General features: G+C 45.4%; 3 non-coding genes across 3 annotated transcripts; all 3 read left to right on the forward strand.

Moving 5' to 3' along the window:
* Positions 1 to 10,019: 10,019 nt before the first annotated feature.
* Positions 10,020 to 10,091, forward strand: trnad-guc (transfer RNA aspartic acid (anticodon GUC)). Its single transcript has one exon. It is a non-coding gene; the product is annotated as a tRNA-Asp (tRNA).
* A 111-nt stretch (positions 10,092 to 10,202) lies between these two features.
* Positions 10,203 to 10,275, forward strand: trnaf-gaa (transfer RNA phenylalanine (anticodon GAA)). The gene has a single exon. It is a non-coding gene; the product is annotated as a tRNA-Phe (tRNA).
* A 2,573-nt stretch (positions 10,276 to 12,848) lies between these two features.
* On the forward strand, positions 12,849 to 12,921 carry trnaf-gaa (transfer RNA phenylalanine (anticodon GAA)). Its single transcript has one exon. It is a non-coding gene; the product is annotated as a tRNA-Phe (tRNA).
* The last annotated feature ends 5,358 nt before the right edge of the window (positions 12,922 to 18,279 follow it).

Raw genomic sequence — 18,279 nt, forward strand, 5'->3', positions numbered from 1 at the left:
ACTCCTCAACAGGTAACTCAAAACTGAAATTGAACGACGACCATTGCAAGCATGTGTAAGAACTTAGTCAACCCACTGACACAGCTTGAGTGTGAATGTCATCTTAAAATAACAACAATTGTGTTTCTGCCTGGTTTCAGGCCAGGGACCTTTCACCTGTGAGGCGAACTTGATAACCGCTACACCACAGAAATCGGCGACTTTGACGAGCTACTTCAGAGCGTAGCTTCCCAGCAAGAAGAATAACACGGTCGTGGAAGTTAACTCCTCAGGGGTTTTAGGATGAAAGGATCTTTATCGAACTTTGTAGTACTAAAACTAAAAGTGTTGCCTTTCTAATTGTTAGAGCTGAGACAACCCCTTTTACAAGGCAATCCACCCAGACTGACTGTGCACATGATAATGGTTAGCAAAAGGGTTTCTGCCTGATTTCGAACGAGGGACCTTTATGCATGTTAGGCCAAGGTGATATCCACTACACTACAGAATTTAGCCACGTAGGGTATTACTTTCAGAGGGTAGCATCTAACCACAAAGCGACACATTATCGTGCAAGGTCGACTCTAAGGGGCTTTCCAAAATCCTAGTGCACAATAGGTACTTTGTCAGCTTAATGGGGACCATGCTCATATGTGGAGGCTGATCGGTCCAATGCTAAGCCAGTGTAGCGTGGAGAGGGGATTGAAGCTGTGGTAATTGACATCCTAGGGCTGCTGCTTCAGTGCAGCTGTTTTTCATGGGAGAAACAAAGGCTGTTTAGAAATTGGTTCTTAACAATCTTCTGTAGTCTCGCAAAACCCTTTTTGATTTCTTTGACCAATTTGCACATGCTGTTTGCCATATCGCGTCCAACAAGAAGAGGGCGCGCAATTGTAGTCAACAGATACTCAAAACTGAAATTGAATAACGACCATTGCAACTTTAGCCAGTAATTGTCCGCTCTGTTAAAGACACAGCCTTTTTTTGGCGACTAATCTGGAGTGACTGCAAAAGATCTAACAGGCAAAAGCAGGCTTTCATATTCAGGCCCGTAGGTAACGTTCCTTTTCAAATGCAGATTGCCGGAGAACGTAGGGGCGTAATTTGACAAGTGATGCTTTTTTGTCCAACCTTGAGCGATTAAAAGTAATGGCATCAGAACGGCGTAATTACACCAGGGGCATGGCCGGGGGCAGTGCTGTTCCAGTCCTCATTAGTATAGTGGACAGTATCTCCGCCTGTTGTAATGGACATCCTAGGGCTGCTGCTGCAAGTGCAGCTATTTTTCATGGGAGAAAGTCTCTATTTCAATTAATAGTATGTTGTGGCTTTGTCCAAGCTGAGGCTGTTTAGAAATTGGTTCTTAACTTTCTTCTGTAATCTCGCATAACCCTTTTCGATTTCTTTGACCAATTTGCACTTGCTGCTTGCCCTTTTCGATTTCTTTGACCAATTTGCACATGCTGTTTGCCATATCGCGTGCACCAAGAAGAGGGCATGCAATTGCAGGAAAGGAACTCCTCAACAGGTACTCAAAACTGAAATTGAACGACGACAATTGCAACTTTAGCCAGTAATGGTCCGCTCAGTCAAAGGCACACAGCCTTTGTACAGCGACTACTCCGGCGAGACTGCAAACGAGCAGTGCTTTTCCAGTCCTCGTTAGTATAGTGGACAGTATCTCCGCCTGTCACGTGGAAGACCGGGGTTCGATTCCCTGACGGGAAGAGTCTTTTTGCCTTTGTCCCGGACAGTTGAAATTTCCCGCAATACGTCTTTGGCTTGGTTGAGGAGGCTTGCATTTGCAAATGATGGCCAGAAGAAATCATCGGTTGTTGTGCCGAAATAGCTCAGCTATATATAGCTAACTTTGTAGTACTAAAACCAAAAGTGTTGCCTTTCTAATTGTTAGAGCTGAGACAACCCCTTTTACAAGGCAATCCACCCAGACTGACTGTGCACATGATAATGGATAGCAAAAGGGTTTCTGCCTGATTTCGAACGAGGGACCTTTATGCATGTTAGGCCAAGGTGATATCCACTACACTACAGAATTTAGCCACGTAGGGCATTACTTTCAGAGGGTAGCATCTAACCACAAAGCGACACATTATCGTGCAAGGTCGACTCTAAGGGGCTTTCCAAAATCCTAGTGCACAATAGGTACTTTCTCAGCTTAATGGGGACCATGCTCATATGTGGAGGCTGATCGGTCCAATGCTAAGCCAGTGTAGCGTGGAGAGGGGATTGAAGCTGTGGTAATTGACATCCTAGGGCTGCTTCTTCAGTGCAGCTGTTTTTCATGGGAGAAACAAAGGCTGTTTAGAAATTGGTTCTTAACAATCTTCTGTAGTCTCGCAAAACCCTTTTTGATTTCTTTGACCAATTTGCACATGCTGTTTGCCATATCGCGTCCAACAAGAAGAGGGCGCGCAATTGTAGTCAACAGATACTCAAAACTGAAATGGAATAACGACCATTGCAACTTTAGCCAGTAATCGTCCGCTCTGTCAAAGACACAGCCTTTTTTCGGCGACTACTCTGGAGTGACTGCAAAAGATCTAACAGGCAAAAGCAGGTTTTCACATTCAGGCCCGTAGGTAACGTTCCTTTTCAAATGCAGATTGACGGAGAACGTAGGAGCGTAATTTGACAATTGATTCATTTTTGTCCAACCTTGAGCGAGTAAAAGTAATGGCATCAGAACGGCGTAACTACAACAGGGGCATGGCCGGGGGCAGTGCTGTTCCAGTCCTCGTTAGTATAGTGGACAGTATCTCCGCCTTTTGTAATTGACATCCTAGGGCTGCTGCTGCAAGTGCAGCTATTTTTCATGGGAGAAAGTCTCTATTTCGATTAATAGTATGTGGTGGCTTTGTCCAAACCGAGGCTGTTTAGAAATTGGTTCTTAACTTTCTTCTGTAGTCTCGCATAACCCTTTTCGATTTCTTTGACCAATTTGCACTTGCTGCTTGCCCTTTTCGATTTCTTTGCCCAATTTGCACATGCTGTTTGCCATATCGCGTGCACCAAGAAGAGGGCATGCAATTGCAGGAAAGGAACTCCTCAAAAGGTACTCAAAACTGAAATTGAACGACGACCATTGCAACTTTAGCCAGTAATGGTCCGCTCAGTCAAAGGCACACAGCCTTTGTCCAGCGACTACTCTGGCGTGACTGCAAACGAGCAGTGCTTTTCCAGTCCTCGTTAGTATAGTGGACAGTATCTCCGCCTGTCACGCGGAAGACCGGGGTTCGATTCCCCGACGGGAAGAGTCTTTTTGCCTTTGTCCCGGACAGTTGAAATTTCCCGCAATACGTCTTTGGCTTGGTTGAGGAGGCTTGCATTTGCAAATGATGGCCAGAAGAAGTCATCGGTTGTTGTGCCGAAATAGCTCAGTTGGGAGAGCGTTAGACTGAAGATCTGAAGGTCCCTGGTTCGATCCCGTGTTTCGGCATTACACCACCTCTGTTCGGCTTACGATGCCAAGAGGCCCCTAAACTTTTGTTTTTGTACTTAAGACGGTTCGGAAGGTAGTCTCTATGTGTGCCATTCTGTGATTTCAGGTTGTTTTACGGAGCAAGCATGTGTAAGAACTTAGTCAACCCACTGACACAGCTTGAGTGTGAATGTCATCTTAAAATAACAACAATTGTGTTTCTGCCTGATTTCAGGCTAGGGACCTTTCACGTGTGAGGCGAACTTGATAACCGCTACACCACAGATACCGGCGACTTTGACGGGCTACTTCAGAGCGTAGGCAAAAGCAGGCTTTCACTATCAGGCCCGTAGGTAACGTTCCTTTTCAATTGCAGATTGCCGGAGAACGTAGGGGCGTAATTTGACAAGTGATGCATTTTTATCCAACCTTGTGCGAGTAAAACTAATGGCATCAGAACGGCGTAACTACACCAGGGGCATGGCCGGGGCCAGTGCTGTTCCAGTCCTCGTTAGTATAGTGGACAGGATCTCCGCCTGTTGTAATTGACATCCTAGGGCTGCTTCTGCAAGTGCAGCTATTTTTCATTGGAGAAAGTCTCTATTTCGATTAATAGTATGTGGTGGCTTTGTCCAAACTGAGGCTGTTTACAAATTGGTTCTTAACTTTCTTCTGTAGTCTCGCATAACCCTTTTCAATTTCTTTGACCAATTTGCACATGCTGTTTGCCATATCGCGTGCACCAAGAAGAGGGCATGCAATTGCAGGAAAGGAACTCCTCAACAGGTAACTCAAAACTGAAATTGAACGACGACCATTGCAAGCATGTGTAAGAACTTAGTCAACCCACTGACACAGCTTGAGTGTGAATGTCATCTTAAAATAACAACAATTGTGTTTCTGCCTGGTTTCAGGCCAGGGACCTTTCACCTGTGAGGCGAACTTGATAACCGCTACACCACAGAAATCGGCGACTTTGACGAGCTACTTCAGAGCGTAGCTTCCCAGCAAGAAGAATAACACGGTCGTGGAAGTTAACTCCTCAGGGGTTTTGGGATGAAAGGATCTTTATCGAACTTTGTAGTACTAAAACTAAAAGTGTTGCCTTTCTAATTGTTAGAGCTGAGACAACCCCTTTTACAAGGCAATCCACCCAGACTGACTGTGCACATGATAATGGTTAGCAAAAGGGTTTCTGCCTGATTTCGAACGAGGGACCTTTATGCATGTTAGGCCAAGGTGATATCCACTACACTACAGAATTTAGCCACGTAGGGTATTACTTTCAGAGGGTAGCATCTAACCACAAAGCGACACATTATCGTGCAAGGTCGACTCTAAGGGGCTTTCCAAAATCCTAGTGCACAATAGGTACTTTGTCAGCTTAATGGGGACCATGCTCATATGTGGAGGCTGATCGGTCCAATGCTAAGCCAGTGTAGCGTGGAGAGGGGATTGAAGCTGTGGTAATTGACATCCTAGGGCTGCTGCTTCAGTGCAGCTGTTTTTCATGGGAGAAACAAAGGCTGTTTAGAAATTGGTTCTTAACAATCTTCTGTAGTCTCGCAAAACCCTTTTTGATTTCTTTGACCAATTTGCACATGCTGTTTGCCATATCGCGTCCAACAAGAAGAGGGCGCGCAATTGTAGTCAACAGATACTCAAAACTGAAATTGAATAACGACCATTGCAACTTTAGCCAGTAATTGTCCGCTCTGTTAAAGACACAGCCTTTTTTTGGCGACTAATCTGGAGTGACTGCAAAAGATCTAACAGGCAAAAGCAGGCTTTCATATTCAGGCCCGTAGGTAACGTTCCTTTTCAAATGCAGATTGCCGGAGAACGTAGGGGCGTAATTTGACAAGTGATGCTTTTTTGTCCAACCTTGAGCGATTAAAAGTAATGGCATCAGAACGGCGTAATTACACCAGGGGCATGGCCGGGGGCAGTGCTGTTCCAGTCCTCATTAGTATAGTGGACAGTATCTCCGCCTGTTGTAATGGACATCCTAGGGCTGCTGCTGCAAGTGCAGCTATTTTTCATGGGAGAAAGTCTCTATTTCAATTAATAGTATGTTGTGGCTTTGTCCAAGCTGAGGCTGTTTAGAAATTGGTTCTTAACTTTCTTCTGTAATCTCGCATAACCCTTTTCGATTTCTTTGACCAATTTGCACTTGCTACTTGCCCTTTTCGATTTCTTTGACCAATTTGCACATGCTGTTTGCCATATCGCGTGCACCAAGAAGAGGGCATGCAATTGCAGGAAAGGAACTCCTCAACAGGTACTCAAAACTGAAATTGAACGACGACAATTGCAACTTTAGCCAGTAATGGTCCGCTCAGTCAAAGGCACACAGCCTTTGTACAGCGACTACTCCGGCGAGACTGCAAACGAGCAGTGCTTTTCCAGTCCTCGTTAGTATAGTGGACAGTATCTCCGCCTGTCACGTGGAAGACCGGGGTTCGATTCCCTGACGGGAAGAGTCTTTTTGCCTTTGTCCCGGACAGTTGAAATTTCCCGCAATACGTCTTTGGCTTGGTTGAGGAGGCTTGCATTTGCAAATGATGGCCAGAAGAAGTCATCGGTTGTTGTGCCGAAATAGCTCAGCTATATATAGCTAACTTTGTAGTACTAAAACCAAAAGTGTTGCCTTTCTAATTGTTAGAGCTGAGACAACCCCTTTTACAAGGCAATCCACCCAGACTGACTGTGCACATGATAATGGATAGCAAAAGGGTTTCTGCCTGATTTCGAACGAGGGACCTTTATGCATGTTAGGCCAAGGTGATATCCACTACACTACAGAATTTAGCCACGTAGGGCATTACTTTCAGAGGGTAGCATCTAACCACAAAGCGACACATTATCGTGCAAGGTCGACTCTAAGGGGCTTTCCAAAATCCTAGTGCACAATAGGTACTTTCTCAGCTTAATGGGGACCATGCTCATATGTGGAGGCTGATCGGTCCAATGCTAAGCCAGTGTAGCGTGGAGAGGGGATTGAAGCTGTGGTAATTGACATCCTAGGGCTGCTTCTTCAGTGCAGCTGTTTTTCATGGGAGAAACAAAGGCTGTTTAGAAATTGGTTCTTAACAATCTTCTGTAGTCTCGCAAAACCCTTTTTGATTTCTTTGACCAATTTGCACATGCTGTTTGCCATATCGCGTCCAACAAGAAGAGGGCGCGCAATTGTAGTCAACAGATACTCAAAACTGAAATGGAATAACGACCATTGCAACTTTAGCCAGTAATCGTCCGCTCTGTCAAAGACACAGCCTTTTTTCGGCGACTACTCTGGAGTGACTGCAAAAGATCTAACAGGCAAAAGCAGGTTTTCACATTCAGGCCCGTAGGTAACGTTCCTTTTCAAATGCAGATTGACGGAGAACGTAGGAGCGTAATTTGACAATTGATTCATTTTTGTCCAACCTTGAGCGAGTAAAAGTAATGGCATCAGAACGGCGTAACTACAACAGGGGCATGGCCGGGGGCAGTGCTGTTCCAGTCCTCGTTAGTATAGTGGACAGTATCTCCGCCTTTTGTAATTGACATCCTAGGGCTGCTGCTGCAAGTGCAGCTATTTTTCACGGGAGAAAGTCTCTATTTCGATTAATAGTATGTGGTGGCTTTGTCCAAACCGAGGCTGTTTAGAAATTGGTTCTTAACTTTCTTCTGTAGTCTCGCATAACCCTTTTCGATTTCTTTGACCAATTTGCACTTGCTGCTTGCCCTTTTCGATTTCTTTGCCCAATTTGCACATGCTGTTTGCCATATCGCGTGCACCAAGAAGAGGGCATGCAATTGCAGGAAAGGAACTCCTCAACAGGTACTCAAAACTGAAATTGAACGACGACCATTGCAACTTTAGCCAGTAATGGTCCGCTCAGTCAAAGGCACACAGCCTTTGTCCAGCGACTACTCTGGCGTGACTGCAAACGAGCAGTGCTTTTCCAGTCCTCGTTAGTATAGTGGACAGTATCTCCGCCTGTCACGCGGAAGACCGGGGTTCGATTCCCCGACGGGAAGAGTCTTTTTGCCTTTGTCCCGGACAGTTGAAATTTCCCGCAATACGTCTTTGGCTTGGTTGAGGAGGCTTGCATTTGCAAATGATGGCCAGAAGAAGTCATCGGTTGTTGTGCCGAAATAGCTCAGTTGGGAGAGCGTTAGACTGAAGATCTGAAGGTCCCTGGTTCGATCCCGTGTTTCGGCATTACACCACCTCTGTCCGGCTTACGATGCCAAGAGGCCCCTAAACTTTTGTTTTTGTACTTAAGACGGTTCGGAAGGTAGTCTCTATGTGTGCCATTCTGTGATTTCAGGTTGTTTTACGGAGCAAGCATGTGTAAGAACTTAGTCAACCCACTGACACAGCTTGAGTGTGAATGTCATCTTAAAATAACAACAATTGTGTTTCTGCCTGATTTCAGGCTAGGGACCTTTCACGTGTGAGGCGAACTTGATAACCGCTACACCACAGATACCGGCGACTTTGACGGGCTACTTCAGAGCGTAGGCAAAAGCAGGCTTTCACTATCAGGCCCGTAGGTAACGTTCCTTTTCAATTGCAGATTGCCGGAGAACGTAGGGGCGTAATTTGACAAGTGATGCATTTTTATCCAACCTTGTGCGAGTAAAACTAATGGCATCAGAACGGCGTAACTACACCAGGGGCATGGCCGGGGCCAGTGCTGTTCCAGTCCTCGTTAGTATAGTGGACAGGATCTCCGCCTGTTGTAATTGACATCCTAGGGCTGCTGCTGCAAGTGCAGCTATTTTTCATTGGAGAAAGTCTCTATTTCGATTAATAGTATGTGGTGGCTTTGTCCAAACTGAGGCTGTTTAGAAATTGGTTCTTAACTTTCTTCTGTAGTCTCGCATAACCCTTTTCGATTTCTTTGACCAATTTGCACATGCTGTTTACCATATTGCGTGCACCAAGAAGAGGGCATGCAATTGCAGGAAAGGAACTCCTCAACAGGTAACTCAAAACTGAAATTGAACGACGACCATTGCAAGCATGTGTAAGAACTTAGTCAACCCACTGACACAGCTTGAGTGTGAATGTCATCTTAAAATAACAACAATTGTGTTTCTGCCTGGTTTCAGGCCAGGGACCTTTCACGTGTGAGGCGAACTTGATAACCGCTACACCACAGAAATCAGCGACTTTGACGAGCTACTTCAGAGCGTAGCTTCCCAGCAACAAGAATACCACGGTCGTGGAAGTTTACTCCTCAGGGGTTTTGGGATGAAAGGATCTTTATCGAACTTTGTAGTACTAAAACCAAAAGTGTTGCCTTTCTAATTGTTAGAGCTGAGACAACCCCTTTTACAAGGCAATCCACCCAGACTGACTGTGCACATGATAATGGATAGCAAAAGGGTTTCTGCCTGATTTCGAACGAGGGACATTTATGCATGTTAGGCCAAGGTGATATCCACTACACTACAGAATTTAGCCACGTAGGGTATTACTTTCAGAGGGTAGCATCTAACCACAAAGCGACACATTATCGTGCAAGGTCGACTCTAAGGGGCTTTCCAAAATCCTAGTGCAAAATAGGTACTTTCTCAGCTTAATGGGGACCATGCTCATATGTGGAGGCTGATCGGTCCAATGCTAAGCCAGTGTAGCGTGGAGAGGGGATTGAAGCTGTGGTAATTGACATCCTAGGGGTGCTGCTTCAGTGCAGCTGTTTTTCATGGGAGAAACAAAGGCTGTTTAGAAATTGGTTCTTAACAATCTTCTGTAGTCTCGCAAAACCCTTTTTGATTTCTTTGACCAATTTGCACATGCTGTTTGCCATATCGCGTCCAACAAGAAGAGGGCGCGCAATTGTAGTCAACAGATACTCAAAACTGAAATGGAATAACGACCATTGCAACTTTAGCCAGTAATCGTCCGCTCTGTCAAAGACACAGCCTTTTTTCGGCGACTACTCTGGAGTGACTGCAAAAGATCTAACAGGCAAAAGCAGGTTTTCACATTCAGGCCCGTAGGTAACGTTCCTTTTCAAATGCAGATTGACGGAGAACGTAGGAGCGTAATTTGACAATTGATTCATTTTTGTCCAACCTTGAGCGAGTAAAAGTAATGGCATCAGAACGGCGTAACTACACCAGGGGCATGGCCGGGGCCAGTGGTGTTCCAGTCCTCGTTAGTATAGTGGACAGTATCTCCGCCTGTTGTAATTGACATCCTAGGGCTGCTGCTGCAAGTGCAGCTATTTTTCATGGGAGAAAGTCTCTATTTCGATTAATAGTATGTGGTGGCTTTGTCCAAACTGAGGCTGTTTAGAAATTGGTTCTTAACTTTCTTCTGTAGTCTCGCATAACCCTTTTCGATTTCTTTGACCAATTTGCACTTGCTGCTTGCCCTTTTCGATTTCTTTGACCAATTTGCACATGCTGTTTGCCATATCGCGTGCACCAAGAAGAGGGCATGCAATTGCAGGAAAGGAACTCCTCAACAGGTACTCAAAACTGAAATTGAACGACGACCATTGCAACTTTAGCCAGTAATGGTCCGCTCAGTCAAAGGCACACAGCCTTTGTCCAGCGACTACTCTGGCGTGACTGCAAACGAGCAGTGCTTTTCCAGTCCTCGTTAGTATAGTGGACAGTATCTCCGCCTGTCACGCGGAAGACCGGGGTTCGATTCCCCGACGGGGAGAGTCTTTTTGCCTTTGTCCCGGACAGTTGAAATTTCCCGCAATATGTCTTTGGCTTGGTTGAGGAGGCTTGCATTTGCAAATGATGGCCAGAAGAAGTCATCGGTTGTTGTGCCGAAATAGCTCAGTTGGGAGAGCGTTAGACTGAAGATCTAAAGGTCCCTGGTTCGATCCCGGGTTTCGGCATTACACCACCTCTGTCTTGCGTACGATGCCAAGAGTCCCCTAACCTTTTGTTTTTGTACTTAAGACGGTTTGGAAGGTAGTCTCTATGTGTGCCATTCTGTGATTTCAGGTTGTTTTACGGAGCAAGCATGTGTAAGAACTTAGTCAACCCACTGACACAGCTTGAGTGTAAATGTCATCTTAAAATAACAACAATTGTGTTTCTGCCTGATTTCAGGCCAGGGACCTTTCACGTGTGAGGCAAACTTGATAACCGCTACACCACAGATACCGGCGACTTTGACGAGCTACTTCAGAGCGTAGGCAAAAGCAGGCTTTCACATTCAGGCCCGTAGGTAACGTTCCTTTTCAAATGCAGATTGCCGGAGAACGTAGGGGCGTAATTTGACAAGTGATGCCTTTTTGTCCAACCTTGAGCGATTAAAAGTAATGGCATCAGAACAGCGTAACTACACCAGGGGCATGGCCGGGCCCAGTGCTGTTCCAGTCCTCGTTAGTATAGTGGACAGGATCTCCGCCTGTTGTAATTGACATCCTAGGGCTGCTGCTGCAAGTGCAGCTATTTTTCATTGGAGAAAGTCTCTATTTCGATTAATAGTATGTGGTGGCTTTGTCCAAACTGAGGCTGTTTAGAAATTGGTTCTTAACTTTCTTCTGTAGTCTCGCATAACCCTTTTCGATTTCTTTGACCAATTTGCACATGCTGTTTGCCATATCGCGTGCATTAAGAAGAGGGCATGCAATTGCAGGAAAGGAACTCCTCAACAGGTAACTCAAAACTGAAATTGAACGACGACCATTGCAAGCATGTGTAAGAACTTAGTTAACCCACTAACACAGCTTGAGTGTGAATGTCATCTTAAAATAACAACAATTGTGTTTCTGCCTGGTTTCAGGCCAGGGACCTTTCACGTGTGAGGCGAACTTGATAACCGCTACACCACAGAAATCGGCGACTTTGACGAGCTACTTCAGAGTGAGCTTCCCAGCAAGAAGAATACCACGGTCGTGGAAGTTTACTCTTCAGGGGTTTTGGGATGAAAGGATCTTTATCGAACTTTGTAGTACTAAAACCAAAAGTGTTGCCTTTCTAATTGTTAGAGCTGAGACAACCCCTTTTACAAGGCAATCCACCCAGACTGACTGTGCACATGATAATGGATAGCAAAAGGGTTTCTGCCTAATTTCGAACGAGGGATCTTTATGCATGTTAGGCCAAGGTGATATCCACTGCACTACAGAATTTAGCCACGTAGGGTATTACTTTCAGAGGGTAGCATCTAACCACAAAGCGACACATTATCGTGCAAGGTCGACTCTAAGGGGCTTTCCAAAATCCTAGTGCACAATAGGTACTTTCTCAGCTTAATGGGGACCATGCTCATATGTGGAGGCTGATCGGTCCAATGCTAAGCCAGTGTAGCGTGGAGAGGGGATTGAAGCTGTGGTAATTGACATCCTAGGGCTGCTTCTTCAGTGCAGCTGTTTTTCATGGGAGAAACAAAGGCTGTTTAGAAATTGGTTCTTAACAATCTTCTGTAGTCTCGCAAAACCCTTTTTGATTTCTTTGACCAATTTGCACATGCTGTTTGCCATATCGCGTCCAACAAGAAGAGGGCGCGCAATTGTAGTCAACAGATACTCAAAACTGAAATTGAATAACGACCATTGCAACTTTAGCCAGTAATCGTCCGCTCTGTCAAAGACACAGCCTTTTTGCGGCGACTACTCAGGAGTGACTGCAAAAGATCTAACAGGCAAAAGCAGGTTTTCACATTCAGGCCCGTAGGTAACGTTCCTTTTCAAATGCAGATTGACGGAGAACGTAGGAGCGTAAATTGACAATTGATTCATTTTTGTCCAACCTTGAGCGAGTAAAAGTAATGGCATCAGAACGGCGTAACTACACCAGGGGCATAGCCGGGGGCAGTGCTGTTCCAGTCCTCGTTAGTATAGTGGACAGTATCTCCGCCTGTTGTAATTGACATCCTAGGGCTGCTGCTGCAAGTGCAGCTATTTTTCATGGGAGAAAGTCTCTATTTCGATTAATAGTATGTGGTGGCTTTGTCCAAAGTGAGGCTATTTAGAAATTGGTTCTTAACTTTCTTCTGTAGTCTCGCATAACCCTTTTCGATTTCTTTGACCAATTTGCACTTGCTGCTTGCCCTTTTCGATTTCTTTGACCAATTTGCACATGCTGTTTGCCATATCGCGTGCACCAAGAAGAGGGCATGCAATTGCAGGAAAGGAACTCCTCAACAGGTACTCAAAACTGAAATTGAACGACGACAATTGCAACTTTAGCCAGTAATGGTCCGCTCAGTCAAAGGCACACAGCCTTTGTACAGCGACTACTCTGGCGAGACTGCAAACGAGCAGTGCTTTTCCAGTCCTCGTTAGTATAGTGGACAGTATCTCCGCCTGTCACGTGGAAGACCGGGGTTCGATTCCCCGACGGGAAGAGTCTTTTTGCCTTTGTCCCGGACAGTTGAAATTTCCCGCAATACGTCTTTGGCTTGGTTGAGGAGGCTTGCATTTGCAAATGATGGCCAGAAGAAGTCATCGGTTGTTGTGCCGAAATAGCTCAGTTGGGAGAGCGTTAGACTGAAGATCTGAAGGTCCCTGGTTCGATCCCGGGTTTCGGCATTACACCACCTCTGTCCGGCTTACGATGCCAAGAGGCCCCTAAACTTTTGTTTTTGTACTTAAGACGGTTCGGAAGGTAGTCTCTATGTGTGCCATTCTGTGATTTCAGGTTGTTTTACGGAGCAAGCATGTGTAAGAACTTAGTCAACCCACTGACACAGCTTGAGTGTGAATGTCATCTTAAAATAACAACAATTGTGTTTCTGCCTGATTTCAGGCTAGGGACCTTTCACGTGTGAGGCGAACTTGATAACCGCTACACCACAGAAATCGGCGACTTTGACGGGCTACTTCAGAGCGTAGGCAAAAGCAGGCTTTCACTATCAGGCCCGTAGGTAACGTTCCTTTTCAATTGCAGATTGCCGGAGAACGTAGGGGCGTAATTTGACAAGTGATGCATTTTTATCCAACCTTGTGCGAGTAAAACTAATGGCATCAGAACGGCGTAACTACACCAGGGGCATGGCCGGGGCCAGTGCTGTTCCAGTCCTCGTTAGTATAGTGGACAGGATCTCCGCCTGTTGTAATTGACATCCTAGGGCTGCTTCTGCAAGTGCAGCTATTTTTCATTGGAGAAAGTCTCTATTTCGATTAATAGTATGTGGTGGCTTTGTCCAAACTGAGGCTGTTTACAAATTGGTTCTTAACTTTCTTCTGTAGTCTCGCATAACCCTTTTCAATTTCTTTGACCAATTTGCACATGCTGTTTGCCATATCGCGTGCACCAAGAAGAGGGCATGCAATTGCAGGAAAGGAACTCCTCAACAGGTAACTCAAAACTGAAATTGAACGACGACCATTGCAAGCATGTGTAAGAACTTAGTCAACCCACTGACACAGCTTGAGTGTGAATGTCATCTTAAAATAACAACAATTGTGTTTCTGCCTGGTTTCAGGCCAGGGACCTTTCACCTGTGAGGCGAACTTGATAACCGCTACACCACAGAAATCGGCGACTTTGACGAGCTACTTCAGAGCGTAGCTTCCCAGCAAGAAGAATAACACGGTCGTGGAAGTTAACTCCTCAGGGGTTTTAGGATGAAAGGATCTTTATCGAACTTTGTAGTACTAAAACTAAAAGTGTTGCCTTTCTAATTGTTAGAGCTGAGACAACCCCTTTTACAAGGCAATCCACCCAGACTGACTGTGCACATGATAATGGTTAGCAAAAGGGTTTCTGCCTGATTTCGAACGAGGGACCTTTATGCATGTTAGGCCAAGGTGATATCCACTACACTACAGAATTTAGCCACGTAGGGTATTACTTTCAGAGGGTAGCATCTAACCACAAAGCGACACATTATCGTGCAAGGTCGACTCTAAGGGGCTTTCCAAAATCCTAGTGCACAATAGGTACTTTGTCAGCTTAATGGGGACCATGCTCATATGTGGAGGCTGATCGGTCCAATGCTAAGCCAGTGTAGCGTGGAGAGGGGATTGAAGCTGTGGTAATTGACATCCTAGGGCTGCTGCTTCAGTGCAGCTGTTTTTCATGGGAGAAACAAAGGCTGTTTAGAAATTGGTTCTTAACAATCTTCTGTAGTCTCGCAAAACCCTTTTTGATTTCTTTGACCAATTTGCACATGCTGTTTGCCATATCGCGTCCAACAAGAAGAGGGCGCGCAATTGTAGTCAACAGATACTCAAAACTGAAATTGAATAACGACCATTGCAACTTTAGCCAGTAATTGTCCGCTCTGTTAAAGACACAGCCTTTTTTTGGCGACTAATCTGGAGTGACTGCAAAAGATCTAACAGGCAAAAGCAGGCTTTCATATTCAGGCCCGTAGGTAACGTTCCTTTTCAAATGCAGATTGCCGGAGAACGTAGGGGCGTAATTTGACAAGTGATGCTTTTTTGTCCAACCTTGAGCGATTAAAAGTAATGGCATCAGAACGGCGTAATTACACCAGGGGCATGGCCGGGGGCAGTGCTGTTCCAGTCCTCATTAGTATAGTGGACAGTATCTCCGCCTGTTGTAATGGACATCCTAGGGCTGCTGCTGCAAGTGCAGCTATTTTTCATGGGAGAAAGTCTCTATTTCAATTAATAGTATGTTGTGGCTTTGTCCAAGCTGAGGCTGTTTAGAAATTGGTTCTTAACTTTCTTCTGTAATCTCGCATAACCCTTTTCGATTTCTTTGACCAATTTGCACTTGCTGCTTGCCCTTTTCGATTTCTTTGACCAATTTGCACATGCTGTTTGCCATATCGCGTGCACCAAGAAGAGGGCATGCAATTGCAGGAAAGGAACTCCTCAACAGGTACTCAAAACTGAAATTGAACGACGACAATTGCAACTTTAGCCAGTAATGGTCCGCTCAGTCAAAGGCACACAGCCTTTGTACAGCGACTACTCCGGCGAGACTGCAAACGAGCAGTGCTTTTCCAGTCCTCGTTAGTATAGTGGACAGTATCTCCGCCTGTCACGTGGAAGACCGGGGTTCGATTCCCTGACGGGAAGAGTCTTTTTGCCTTTGTCCCGGACAGTTGAAATTTCCCGCAATACGTCTTTGGCTTGGTTGAGGAGGCTTGCATTTGCAAATGATGGCCAGAAGAAATCATCGGTTGTTGTGCCGAAATAGCTCAGCTATATATAGCTAACTTTGTAGTACTAAAACCAAAAGTGTTGCCTTTCTAATTGTTAGAGCTGAGACAACCCCTTTTACAAGGCAATCCACCCAGACTGACTGTGCACATGATAATGGATAGCAAAAGGGTTTCTGCCTGATTTCGAACGAGGGACCTTTATGCATGTTAGGCCAAGGTGATATCCACTACACTACAGAATTTAGCCACGTAGGGCATTACTTTCAGAGGGTAGCATCTAACCACAAAGCGACACATTATCGTGCAAGGTCGACTCTAAGGGGCTTTCCAAAATCCTAGTGCACAATAGGTACTTTCTCAGCTTAATGGGGACCATGCTCATATGTGGAGGCTGATCGGTCCAATGCTAAGCCAGTGTAGCGTGGAGAGGGGATTGAAGCTGTGGTAATTGACATCCTAGGGCTGCTTCTTCAGTGCAGCTGTTTTTCATGGGAGAAACAAAGGCTGTTTAGAAATTGGTTCTTAACAATCTTCTGTAGTCTCGCAAAACCCTTTTTGATTTCTTTGACCAATTTGCACATGCTGTTTGCCATATCGCGTCCAACAAGAAGAGGGCGCGCAATTGTAGTCAACAGATACTCAAAACTGAAATGGAATAACGACCATTGCAACTTTAGCCAGTAATCGTCCGCTCTGTCAAAGACACAGCCTTTTTTCGGCGACTACTCTGGAGTGACTGCAAAAGATCTAACAGGCAAAAGCAGGTTTTCACATTCAGGCCCGTAGGTAACGTTCCTTTTCAAATGCAGATTGACGGAGAACGTAGGAGCGTAATTTGACAATTGATTCATTTTTGTCCAACCTTGAGCGAGTAAAAGTAATGGCATCAGAACGGCGTAACTACAACAGGGGCATGGCCGGGGGCAGTGCTGTTCCAGTCCTCGTTAGTATAGTGGACAGTATCTCCGCCTTTTGTAATTGACATCCTAGGGCTGCTGCTGCAAGTGCAGCTATTTTTCATGGGAGAAAGTCTCTATTTCGATTAATAGTATGTGGTGGCTTTGTCCAAACCGAGGCTGTTTAGAAATTGGTTCTTAACTTTCTTCTGTAGTCTCGCATAACCCTTTTCGATTTCTTTGACCAATTTGCACTTGCTGCTTGCCCTTTTCGATTTCTTTGCCCAATTTGCACATGCTGTTTGCCATATCGCGTGCACCAAGAAGAGGGCATGCAATTGCAGGAAAGGAACTCCTCAAAAGGTACTCAAAACTGAAATTGAACGACGACCATTGCAACTTTAGCCAGTAATGGTCCGCTCAGTCAAAGGCACACAGCCTTTGTCCAGCGACTACTCTGGCGTGACTGCAAACGAGCAGTGCTTTTCCAGTCCTCGTTAGTATAGTGGACAGTATCTCCGCCTGTCACGCGGAAGACCGGGGTTCGATTCCCCGACGGGAAGAGTCTTTTTGCCTTTGTCCCGGACAGTTGAAATTTCCCGCAATACGTCTTTGGCTTGGTTGAGGAGGCTTGCATTTGCAAATGATGGCCAGAAGAAGTCATCGGTTGTTGTGCCGAAATAGCTCAGTTGGGAGAGCGTTAGACTGAAGATCTGAAGGTCCCTGGTTCGATCCCGTGTTTCGGCATTACACCACCTCTGTTCGGCTTACGATGCCAAGAGGCCCCTAAACTTTTGTTTTTGTACTTAAGACGGTTCGGAAGGTAGTCTCTATGTGTGCCATTCTGTGATTTCAGGTTGTTTTACGGAGCAAGCATGTGTAAGAACTTAGTCAACCCACTGACACAGCTTGAGTGTAAATGTCATCTTAAAATAACAACAATTGTGTTTCTGCCTGATTTCAGGCCAGGGACCTTTCACGTGTTAGGCAAACTTAATAACCGCTACACCACAGATACCGGCGACTTTGACGAGCTACTTCAGAGCGTAGGCAAAAGCAGGCTTTCACATTCAGGCCCGTAGGTAACGTTCCTTTTCAAATGCAGATTGCCGGAGAACGTAGGGGCGTAATTTGACAAGTGATGCCTTTTTGTCCAACCTTGAGCGATTAAAAGTAATGGCATCAGAACAGCGTAACTACACCAGGGGCATGGCCGGGCCCAGTGCTGTTCCAGTCCTCGTTAGTATAGTGGACAGGATCTCCGCCTGTTGTAATTGACATCCTAGGGCTGCTGCTGCAAGTGCAGCTATTTTTCATTGGAGAAAGTCTCTATTTCGATTAATAGTATGTGGTGGCTTTGTCCAAACTGAGGCTGTTTAGAAATTGGTTCTTAACTTTCTTCTGTAGTCTCGCATAACCCTTTTCGATTTCTTTGACCAATTTGCACATGCTGTTTACCATATTGCGTGCACCAAGAAGAGGGCATGCAATTGCAGGAAAGGAACTCCTCAACAGGTAACTCAAAACTGAAATTGAACGACGACCATTGCAAGCATGTGTAAGAACTTAGTCAACCCACTGACACAGCTTGAGTGTGAATGTCATCTTAAAATAACAACAATTGTGTTTCTGCCTGGTTTCAGGCCAGGGACCTTTCACGTGTGAGGCGAACTTGATAACCGCTACACCACAGAAATCAGCGACTTTGACGAGCTACTTCAGAGCGTAGCTTCCCAGCAACAAGAATACCACGGTCGTGGAAGTTTACTCCTCAGGGGTTTTGGGATGAAAGGATCTTTATCGAACTTTGTAGTACTAAAACCAAAAGTGTTGCCTTTCTAATTGTTAGAGCTGAGACAACCCCTTTTACAAGGCAATCCACCCAGACTGACTGTGCACATGATAATGGATAG

The sequence above is a fragment of the Channa argus genome, unplaced genomic scaffold (assembly GCF_033026475.1).
Source record: "Channa argus isolate prfri unplaced genomic scaffold, Channa argus male v1.0 Contig119, whole genome shotgun sequence".
Lineage (NCBI taxonomy): Eukaryota > Metazoa > Chordata > Actinopteri > Anabantiformes > Channidae > Channa > Channa argus.